Below are 12,412 nucleotides of genomic sequence, written 5' to 3'. Positions count from 1 at the left end.
GGGCCAAGCCATGCAGCTGCCTGTGGGGCTGGGTGGCTCCAGGGGATGGGAATGAGTGGCTGCAGGGTGGTTGAGGGGATCTGCCGTTCTGGAAACGTGAATATGTTGGGAAGGGCCACCAGGAAAAGAGACGTACACCAAGATGGCCACGACAGGGAGATCACCCCTCTCCCCCACCCACTCCACTACCCTTCGGCCCTCAGGGAGAGATTATCACAACCACCAGCCATTCCTGGAGAGCTGCCCCCAGCCCCAATCTCCTCCAGGATGTACACACATCTCCCCCCACCCCATCCCTAGCTCTCCCAATTGAACCCACACAACACTCTGTCTTCCCACCAAGGCAGGTATCCTTCTCCCCACACACAGCCTTCACCCCTCTGGGACAGTTTTTCAGGCAGTCACATGCAGGGTGATAATTATCTACTGAGGGGGCAGGGGCTAGCATTGTTCCCATGCCACAGTGCCCCCCCCGCCCCCCCACACACACAATCAGCCTAATCACAAGGCTGTTTTCTGCATCTGCCCTCACCCAACACACCTCCCAGGTAGACAAACACCCTGGCCCCAAGCAGCCTCCTCACTTCCTAATAGACAGCGACATTTCTCTATGCCCTTCCAAGAGCCCCCCACCAACCTGTTGCAATCCCAGCCCTTGCCCCCTCCAGGCCAGGCAGAGGACCCAACTGGGGGAAGCTGCTGCAAGTGCCTGTTGATTTAGAAGGCTTCTCTCTGGGAGCAATCCTATCAGCCATGCACAACCAGTAAACCTTGTGGGTTTGGTTTTGTGGCCAGGAGACTACCAATTCTGCTAGTACACAGCTACCTCCCTGCACCTCACCAGCAACCATCATTCCCTCCCACCACTCCTAGAACAATCAGTGCTGGGGCTTGGAGTAGGGATGGCTGGATCACAGACCCACATACAATTCACTGCAGACATTACCGTGTAAGAGAGAGACACCAACTCTCTCAGTTACTGCCAGCACCATCCACCTAGAGTAGATTCCAAGGCCAGAAGAGACATCTGTGATCAGCTAGTCTGACATCCTGCTTAGCACAGGCCACAGGGCTGCCCTGAATTCATTACTGTTTGAATTAGCACAGATCATAGAACCACAGGGTTAGAAGGGACCACAAGGAGGGCCACCTAGTCTAACACCCTGCCAAGAAGCAGGATTTGTTGTGTCTAAGCCCTCCAAGGCTGGACAGCCATATGTCTGTTTTTGAAAACCTCCAGTGAAGGAGCTTCCACGACCTCCCTAGACAGTCTGTTCCATTGTCCTACTGTTCTTACAGTTAGGAAGCTCTGCCTGAGGTTTAATCTAAATCTGCTCTAGTTTGAACCCATTGCCTCTTGTCCTGCCCTCTGTGGCAACAGAGAACAACTTTTCTCCATCTTTTTTATTGCACTGATCCTTAGGAAAAACTTCCAATCTTGACTTAATTTGCTAGTGATTGAGAATCCACCACAGCACTTGGAAAGAAAGTCTTTGTCTGCTAGACTGAAGAGCCCTTAATTTTCAAGTTTATATACTCCATATAGGTACTGATTCATAGAATCATAGAAGATTAGGGTTGGAAGAGACCTCAGGAGGTCATCTAGTCCAACCCCCTGCTCAAAGCAGAACCAACACCAACTAAATCATCCCTTTGTCAAGCCAGGCCTTAAAAACCTCTAAGGATGGAGATTCCACCACCTACTAGGGAACCCATTCCAGTGCTTCACCACCCTCCTAGTGAAATAGTGTTTCCTAATATCCAACCTAGACTTCCGCCCCGCAACTTGAGACCATTGCTCCTTGTTCTGTCATCTGCCACCACTGAGAACAGCCAAGCTCCATCCTCTTTGGAACCCCCTCCTCCCCCCCACTTCAGGTAGTTGAAGGCTGCTATCAAATGCCCCCTCACTCTTCTCTTCTGTACACTAAATAAGCCCAGTTCCCTCAGCCTCTCCTCATAAGTCATGTGCCCCAGCCCCCTGATCATTTTCGTTGCCCTCCTCTGGACTCTCTCCAGTTTGTCCACATCCTTTCTGTAGTGGGGGGACCAAATCTGGATGCAGTACTACAGATGTGGCCTCACCAGTGCCGAATAGAGGGGAATAATCAGTTCCCTCGATCTGCTGGCAATGACTCCTAATAATGAATCCAAATATGCCATTAGCGGCAACAAGGGCACACTGCTGACTCATATCCAGCTTCTCATCCACTGTAATCTCTAGGTCCTTTTCTGCCGAACTGCTGCTTAGCCAGTCAGTCCCCAGCCTATAGCGGTTCATGGGATTCTTCCATCCTAAGTGCATGACTCTGCATTTGTCCTTGTTGAACCTCATCAGATTTCTTTTGAGCCAATCCTCCAATTTGTCTAGGTTACTCTGGACCCTATCATAGAATATCAGGGTTGGAAGGGACCTCAGGAGATCATCTAGTCCAACCTCCTGCTCAAAGCAGGACCAATCCCCAATTTTTGCCTCAGATCCCTAAATGGCCTCCCTTAAGGATTCAATTCACAACCCTGAGTTTAGCAGGCCAATGCTCAAACCACTGAGCTATCCCTCCCCACCAGTTTAGTATCATCTGAGAACTTGCTGAGGGTGCAATCCATCCCATCATCCATATCATTAATAAAGATGTTGAACAAAACCGGTCCCAGGACTGACCCCTGGGGCACTTGAATTCTATCAAGTCACTCTATAATATTTGTCTTTACATTATTGTAACACTGATGCCCCCTGGGTTCAGTTCTCAGGAACAAGTATTGAACCTTTGACCTCTGGATCTTAATACATGATCCTCTTCTGCCCCTAGCTAAAAGGGACAGCTCTTAGCCAAAGCTGTAGCAGACAGAAGCTCTAGTTGGCATAGCTACAACTAGAGGGGGACAGAGTGCCGTGCTAAGTAGCTATAGCCTATACCAGGGGTCGGCAACCTTTCAGAAGTGCTGTGCCAAGTCTTCATTTATTCACTCTAAGGCCTGGTCTACACTACGAGTTTAGGTCAAATTTAGCAGCGTTATCTCAATTTAACCCTGCACCCGTCCACAAGACGAAGCCCTTTTTTTCGACTTAAAGGGCTCTTAAAATCTATTTCCTTACTCCACCCCCAACGAGGGGATTAGCGCTGAAATCGGCCTTGCTGGGTCGAATTTGCGGTACTGTGGATGCAATTCGCCGGTATTGGCCTCCGGGAGCTATCCCAGAGTGCTCAGTTGTGACTGCTCTGGACAGCGCTCTCAACTCAGATGCACTGGCCAGGTATACAGGAAAAGGCTCGCGAACTTTTGAATCTCATTTCCTGTTTGGCCAGCATGGCGAGCTCACTTGCACAGGTCACCATGCAGAGCTCATCATCACAGAGACCATGCAGTCCCAGAATCACCGAAGAGCTCCAGCATGGACCGAACGGGAGGTATGGGATCTGATTGCTGTATGGGGAGACGAATCTGTGCTGGCAGAACTCCGAAAAGATGAAATGCCAAAATATTTGAAAAAAATCTCCGATGGCATGAAGGATAGAGGCTATAACAGGGACCCGCAGCAGTGCCGCATGAAAATTAAGGAGCTCAGGCAAGCCTACCAAAAAACAAACAAACAAGAGAGGCAAACGGCTGCTCCAGTTCAGAGCCCCAGACATGCCACATCTATGATGAGCTGCATGCCATTCTAGGGGGTGCAGCCACCACTACCCCAACCCTGTGCTTTGACTCCGTCGAAGGAGGGGGAGACAACAAAGAAGTGGGTTTTGGGGGCGAGGAAGAGGATGATGATGATGAAGTTGTAGATAGCTGACAACAAGCAAGCGGAGAAACCGGTTTCCCCAACAGCCAGGAACTGTTTAGCACCCTGGACCTTGACCCAGTACACCCTGAACCCACCCAAGGTGGGCTCCCGGATCCTGAAGGCAGAGAAGGGACCTCTGGTGAGTGTACCTTTGTAAGTATTATACATGGTTTAAAAGCAAGCATGTTTAATGATTAATTTGCTCTTGCATTAGCGGCCAGTACAGCTACTGGAAAAGTCTGTTAACGTGTCTGGGGATGGAGCGGAAATCCTCCAGGGACATCTCCATAAAGCTGTCTTGGATGTAGTCCCAAAGACTTTGCAAAAGGTTTCTTATTCCATCCTCCATGGTAGGGCACTTTACCACACCAGGCCAGTAGCACATAGTCAGGAATCATTGCAGAACAAAGCATTGCAGTGTATGGTCCCGGTGTTTGCTGGCATTCAAACAACATCTGTTCTTTATCTCTCTGTGTTACCCTCAGGACAGTGATATTATTCATGGTCACCTCGTTGAAATAGGGTGGTTTTAGTAAGTGGACATTCAGAGGTGCCCGTTCCTGCTGGGCTGTTTGCCTGAGGCTGAACAGAAATCTTCCCCGCTGTTAGCCACACAGTGCGGGGAGGGGTGAAGCCATCATCCAGAGAATTGGGTGCATGTGTTGGGGCGGGGGGGGGGGGTTAGCTGGGTTTCTGCTGCACGTGAATCCAGAAACCGCAGCCCCTCCTTTTAAATTGCCAAACCCATTTTTAATGGGTAACCCAACGGCTACTTTGTATGGGAAATGAGGGCGCTGCTGTTTGGCACCATCCCCACATGTTATGAAGTTTAAAGAAGCCAAAAGACTGTGGCTTATCATGGCTGCCTACAAGCCCTGCGTGAGTGATCTCTCACACCAAACCGGCATACCCTCAATAAGAGGCAAAATGAGACCTTGTAATGAAAGCACATGTGCTGTGTAATGTTAACAGCAAGGTTTACCGTGAAAAAATGTACCCATTGTTCTATAAAATGTGTCTTTTTAACTACCACTCTCCCTTTTTTTCCCCTCCACCAGCTGCTTATGTTTCTCCTTCCCAGAGGCTAGCGAAGATTAGAAGGCAAAAAAAACGCACTCACGCTGAAATGTTCTCTGACCTCATGCTGTCCTCCCACACTGGCAGAGCACAGCAAAATACGTAGAGGCAGACAATCTCAGAGTGCAGGAAAACTCAATATGACCGCAAGGAGAGGTGGCGGGCTGAAGATGGTAGGTGGTGTCAGCTTGCTGAAAGAAGGCAGGAGTCAATGCTCAGGCTCCTGGAGGATCAAACTCATATGCTCCAGTGTATGGTTGAGCTGCAGGAAAGGCAGCAGGACCACAGACTGCCGCTACAGCCCCTGTGTAACCAACTGCCCTCCTCCCCAAGTTCCATAGCCTCTTCACCCAGACACCCAAAAACATGGTGGGGGAAGGCCTCCGGCCACCCAGCCACTCCACCACAGAGGATTGCCCAAGCAAGAGAAGGCTGACATTCAATAGGTTTTAAGGTGCTGGGTGGCCTTGTCCTTCCCTCCTCCACCACCCCTCTCGAGCTACCTGGCAGTTATCCCCCTATTTGTGTGATGAATTAATAAAGTATGCATGAATGGGAAGCAACAATGACTATTGCCTCTGCAAGCGGTGATTGAAGGGGGGGGGAGAGGGTGCTTAGCTTACAGGGAAGTAGAGTGAACCAAGAGGGGAGTGTTTCATCAAGGAGAAATGAACAGAACTTTCACACCGTAGCCTGGCCAGTCATGAAACTGGTTTTCAAAGCTTCTCTGATGCCCACCATGCCCTCCTGTGCTCTTCTAACTGCCCTGGTGTCTGGCTGCGCGTAATCAGCAGCCAGGTGATTTTCCTCAACCTCCCACCCCGCCATAAACATCTCCCCCTTACTCTCACAGATATTGTGGAGCACACAGCAAGCAGTAATAACAATGGAAATATTGGTTTCGCTGAGGTCTAACCGAGACAGTAAACTGCGCCAGCAACCCTTTAAATGTCCAAATGCACATTCTACCACCATTCTGCACTTGCTCAGCCTATAGTTGAACAGCTCCTGACTACTGTCCAGGCTGCCTGTGTATGGCTTCATGCGCCATGGCATTAAGGGGTAGGCTGGGTCCCCAAGGAGAACTATAGGCATTTCAACATGCCCAACGGTTATTTTCTGGTCTGTGAAGAAAGTCCCTTGCAGCAGCTGTTGAAACCAACCAGAGTTCCTTAAGATGTGAGCATCATGAACCTTTCCTGGCCATCCCACGTTGATGTTGGTGAAATGTTTCTTGTTATCCACCAGTGCTTGCAGCACCATTGAAAAGTTCCCCTTTCAGTTTATGTACTCACTGCCTTGGTGCTCTGGCACCAAGATAAGGATATGGGTTCTGTCTATGGCCCACCACAGTTTGGGAAATGTGCAGGTCATAGTGGATGGCTTTGCTGCAATGGGATTCCCTGAGTCACTACCCTTGATATCAGCAGCTCAGTGATAGCATTGGCTACTTGCATCACAGAAGCCACCACAGTAGATTTGCCCACTCCAAATTGATTTCCGACAGACCAGTAGCTGTCTGGTGTTGCAAGCTTCCACAGAGCTATTGCCACGCATTTGTCAACTGCGAAGGCTGCTCTCATCTTGGTATTCTTGTGCTTAAGGGCAGGGGAAAGCAAGTCAGAGTTCCATGAAAGTGCCCTTCGCATGCAAAAGTTTCGCAGCCACTGGGAATCATCCCAGACCAGCAGGCAGACAGCTGGCCAAGTGGGGACGGCAGCCAGGACCCCGGCTGGCAGCAGCGTGCCAGTAAAAATCAGCTCGCATGCTGCCTTTGGCATGCGTGCCTCAGGTTGCCAACCCCTGGCCTATACTAAATAGATTGAGCTCCTCCAGTCTGTCCCTATAACACATTTTCCAGTCCTTTAACTATCTTCATGGTTCTTCCCTGAAACCCCTCCAATGTATCAACACTCTTCTAGGGCTGCATTTAGGGTTTGCGCATTAGTGCCTGTTTGAAATCAGCATTTCCTTCCCCACTTTGAACTCTAGGGTACAGATATGGGGACCTGCATGAAAAAACCCCTAAGCTTATTTTTACCAGCTTAGGTTAAAACCCCCAAGGTACAAACTATTTTACCTTTTGTCCCTGGACTTTATTGCCGCCACCACCAAGCGTCTAACAAATATAACCGGGAAAGACCCCGCTTGGAAACGTCTTTCCGCACAAAATCCCCCCAGGCCCTACACCCCCTTTCTTGGGGTAGGCTTGATAAAAATCCTCACCAATTTGAATAGGTGAACACAGACCCAAACCCTTGGATCTTAAGAACAATGAAAAGAAAAGAAAAAAATAAAAGAATCACCTTTGTAAAATCAGGATGGTAAATATCTTACAGGGTAACCAGATTCAAAACATAGAGAATCCCTCTAAGCTAAACCTTAAGTTACAAAAAGACACAAAAACCGGAATATGCATTCCATCCAGCACAACTTATTTTATCAGCCATTTAAACAAAAACAGAATCTAATGCATATCTAACTAGATTCCTTATTAACCCTTTACAGGAGTTCCGACCTGCATTCCTGGTCTGGTCCCGGCAAGAGAAAGAGAAAGAGAAAAAAAACCAAACCTTTGTTCCCCCCCACCTTCAGCTTTGAAAGTATCTTTTTTCCTCATTGGTCATTTTGGTCAGATGCCAGCAAGGTTATCTTTAGCTTCTTAACCCTTAACAGGTGAAAGGGTTCTTCCTCTGGCCAGGAGGGATTTAAAGGTGATTAGCCTTCCCTTTATATTTATAACAGCATCCATGCACCATCCATCCATCCAGGGCAATAAAAATGATTAGGGGTCTGGAACACATGACTTATGAGGAGAGGCTGAGGGAACTGGGATTGTTTAGTCTGCAGAAGAGAAGAATGAGGGGGGATTTGATAGCTACTTTCAACTACCTGAGAGGTGGTTCCAAAGAGGATGGTTCTAGACTATTTTCAGTGGTAGAAGATGACAGGACAAGGAGTAATGGTCTCAAGTTGCAGTGGGAGAGGTTTAGGTTGGATATTAGGAAAAACTTTTTCACTAGGAGGGTGGTGAAACACGGGAATGCGTTACCTGGGGAGGTGGTAGAATCTCCTTCCTTAGAAGTTTTTAAGGTCAGGCTTGACAAAAGCCCTGGCTGGGATGATTTAATTGGGGATTGGTCCTGCTTTGAGCATGGGGTTGGACTAGATGACCTCCTGAGGTCCCTTCCAACCCTGATATTCTATGATTCTATGCCCAGAGACAGCAGGGTTCTGTGAGAACAGATTAAATTAGAATGGATTGAAGAGAGAGATTCAAAAGGCTGGAACCGTTGAGCTTGGAAAAGAGACAACTAAGGGGGTATGTGATTGATGTCTACAAAATCATGAATGCTGTGGAGAAAAAGTGTTCTTTACCCCTTCACATAACAGAGGAAGCAGGGATCATCCTGTGAAATTAATAGGCAGCAGGCTTAAAACATAAGGAAGTATTCCACACAACACAGTAAACCTGTGAAATTCATTGCCAGGAGATGTTGTAAAGGCCAAAAGTATAATTGAGTTAGATAAATTCATGGAGGACAGGTCCATCAGTGGCTATTAGCCAAGATGGTCAGATAACCCCATGCTCTGGGTGTCCCTAAGCCTCTGACTGCCAGTAGCAGGGACTGGACAACAGGAGATAGATCACTTGATAAATTGCCCCATTCTATCCATTCCCTCTGAAGCATCTGGAACCAGCCACGGTCGAAAGACAGGATATCAGGCTCGATGGACCATTGGTCTGATAGACTATGGCCATTTTATGAAGAATCAACATTTGTCACAAGGATGAGTGGAATTCTTTGTTTTAACAAAAAATTTCATTCAAATATTTTAAAGTGAAAGATTTTGTTTTAGTTTTTGAAAGCAAGTATTTTTGGAAGGCTCCTTTCTGGAGCAGTTTGTTTAAGCTGTCTCCAGCCTTCCAACCCCTCCCGCGCCCCCCCCCCCCAAAAAAAAAAGAAGTAGACAGGGCAAAGTGAGAAAAATGAAAACCTCATACTGCCTCCCCTGCCTCCAAAATAATCTGAATTTTCTGCTTTAGGTTTTGGAAAAGCAAAAACTTTCAATTTTACCACAAACTTGTTTGCAAGTTGTCAACAAATAAATATTTTTGTGGAGAAAAATGTCAACAAACCCCCATTTTCTCAGGAGTGTTTTGATCAATTCTAGTTCAAACCCACATGGCTGCCCCCACCACTGCCTCCAAGCCCCCCCATAATATTTGGTTACAAAGAAATGAAATTCCAGGAGTCACTTCTCATAGGTCTCCATGAGGGTTGAGGCAGCAGTGGTGGTACAGAAGGAAGCAAAGAATCCCCTTGGAAAGGCAGAGGTAAGAGAACACTGTGTGCTCCATTACTCACAGGCTTTGCCTTCAGAGTGCTTTAATTCTCTCAAAACTGTCATGAGACACCTGCCATTATGGCGGCCAGAGCAGAGCTGTGGTGAAGAAATCAGCTGATAAGTTCGTGAGCCCTAGTGCATTAGGGCTTCAGTTTCTATCACTTCACCTCACCCTGTGCACCAGTGCATGGCACTAGCAGGTCAGCATTGCACTGGTGCAGGTGACAGGCAGGTCACGTGGACCATCAGGCCCCATCAAGGCTCTGCTCAATTGTGCTTCCCTGCAACTGAAACATGGATTAACTAGAGCTGCACTCAGCCTTGGTGTGACAGACCCATTGTCCACATCCCATCCTCAGCAGGACAACCCAGGTCTCCTGGGCCATTTGCAAAGCTCAATGGGGCAGCCCTGCAATGCTAAGGCTGCCCTCGGCGAGAGGGTGAACAAGTCCTGGTAAGGGGGAGAGTCCTTGAAGCAAGTTGGGACCCGTTCTCAGCCCCCAGCACTGCGTGGAGGATGCTCACTCACCTGGGGTAGAAGCAGTCTATGGGGAGGGAGAAGGCGCTGGCTTAGATCACACCCCCCATGGCAGAAGGTCTGTAGTAGAGGAAGTTTCTGTAGTGGATGGTGTCAGGGAGGAGTTATGCAGAGCAAACAGAGCCAAGGGTCAGTATCCCCAAGACTACTCAGCTGCACCCTGCTTCATCCATCCACCCAGCAGCAGGGCATCCGGTCCAGCCATAGCCCAGGAGGATAGCTACTGTGACCAACCAGAAGGGGGAGGGGCATACACCATTGGAGACACACCTCAGGGCACCAGGGTCGGCCCCTACAACCCTCCACCCATTGACATTCAGGGGCCGGGAATGGCGGAGGGCGAGGGGGAGAATAGTAAATAGATTCCAGCTAGAGGGAGAAGAGAATTCATTCTTCACGGCTATAGCATCATCAGCCCTGCTTGCTCCAACATCAGCGCTTGGACCTAGCACCGGGACTCCTAGGAGCAGGAGCGGCTACCACAAGATCCAGAGAAATCCCAGCCAGGAGCTGTAGCAGAGTCAAGCCTCTGTGGATCAGCCACTAGAAGGGACATGCAGGGCCCTTAAGAAGGGGTTACAATGGTACCTTCCAACTGAGTGCATCATCACATGTGAATAACAATTAAGCCCCAGGACCACTCCCCACTGTGGAGGGCAGTTAGTCTGTCATTTTCCAGGTGGGGGAAATGGAGACAGAGATAGGAGAGTCCCTTCCCATGGGGGCACAGAGAGTATGTGGGGAGCCTGGGGTACTGCTTCCAGCTCTACAATTTCCCAGACCTGTAACTTCCCACCTTAGATCAGCCCAGGCACCACTTCCTCCTGTAAATGCAGGAACCTGTGGGCATCTGAGTAAAGCAGGAGTTACCCAAGCAATTTCACAAGCCAACGTTCACAGATCTGCTTCAGCACTTGTGCTGCACCAGCCCATCAGTGTTACTGCAGCACTGACTAAGCCCTCCACAGCCCCGCAGCACACCGGAGTCTGTGCACCCTTCCCCAGGTAGTAGAGAGCACGAGCCTGGAGCGCTGGGCTTGGTGCAAAATGAGGCTATACTTTTTGTTCAAGTATAGCTACTTTTAAATCTGTTATACAATGTCCAGGAAGATTGAAGTGTTCTCCTACTGGCTTTTGTATGTTACCATTCCTGATGTCCGATTTGTGTCCATTTATTCTTTTATGTAGGGACTGTCTGGTTTGGACAATGTACATGGCAGAGGGGCATTGCTGGCACAAGATGGCATATATAACATTAGTAGGCGTCCTGGTGAATGAGCCTACATGCCACATGGGGCTACAACAGTGGTACCCTCAACTCACCTAACAATATTATTAATCTATCCAACCACACACTTAGCCCGGCGGAAGAGTCTGTCCTATCTCGGGGACTCTCTTTCTGCCCCACCACCCCCACGAACATGATACAGTTCTGCGGTGATCTGGAAGCCTACCTTCGTCATCTCCGACTCAAGGAATATTTTCAAAACACCATTGAACAGTGCACTGACCCACAGGAACCCTCCTACCAACACTACAAGAAGAGGAATTCTGCGTGGACTCCTCGTGACAGTCGAAATGACAGACTGGACTTCTACATAGAGTGCTTCCGCAGACGTGCACAGGCTGAAATTTTGAACAAACAGCATCACTTGCCCCATAACCTCAGCCATACAGAACGCAACACCATCCACAGCCTCAGAAACAACTCTGACATTATAAATCAAAGGGGCTGACAAAGGAGGTGCTGTAGTCATAATGAATAGGTTGGATTATAAACAGGAGGCTGCCAGGCAACTCTCCCACACCACATTCTACAGGCCACTATTCTCTGATCCCACTGAGGAGTACCAAAAGAAACTACACAAGCTGCTCAAGAAACTCCCTGCTACAGCATGGGAACGAATCTACAAGGGCACACCACCAAAGCCCGACCAGGGGTATTCTATCTGCTACCCAAGATACATAAACCTGGAAACCCTGGACACCCCATCATCTCAGGCATCGGCAGTCTTACAGCAGGATTATCTGGCTATATGGACTCGCTCCTCAGACCCTATGCTACCAGCACTTCTAGCTATCTTCGAGACACCACCGACTTCCTGAGGAAACTACAATGCATTGGCGATCTTCCTGAAAACACCATCCTGGCCACCATGGATGTAGAAGCTCTTTACACCAATATTCCACATGAGGATGGACTACAAGCTGTCAAGAACAGTATCCCTGATGAGGCCATGGCACACCTGGTGGCTGAGCTTTGTGACTTTGTCCTCACCCACAACCATTTCAGATTTGGCGACAACTTATACCTTAAAGTCAATGGCACTGCTATGGGTGCCCGCATGGCCCCACAGTATGCCAACATCTTTATGGCTGACTTAGAACAACGCTTCCTCAGCTCTCGTCCCCTAGCGCCCCTCCTCTACTTGCGCTACATTGATGACATCATCATATGGAGCCATGGGAAGGAGGCCCTTGAAGAATTCCACCTGGATTTCAACAATTTCCAGCCCACCATCAACCTCAGCCTGGACCAGTCCACACAACAGATCCACTTCCTGGACACTACAGTGCAAATAAGTGATGGTCACATGAACACCACCCTATACCAGAAACCTACTGACCGCTATACTTACCTACATGCCTCCAGATTCCACCCAGGA

The sequence above is a fragment of the Eretmochelys imbricata genome, chromosome 6 (assembly GCF_965152235.1).
Source record: "Eretmochelys imbricata isolate rEreImb1 chromosome 6, rEreImb1.hap1, whole genome shotgun sequence".
Taxonomy (NCBI): Eukaryota; Metazoa; Chordata; order Testudines; family Cheloniidae; genus Eretmochelys; species Eretmochelys imbricata.
The sequence above is the reverse complement of the archived record's forward strand: the minus strand, read 5'-3'. Positions refer to the sequence as shown.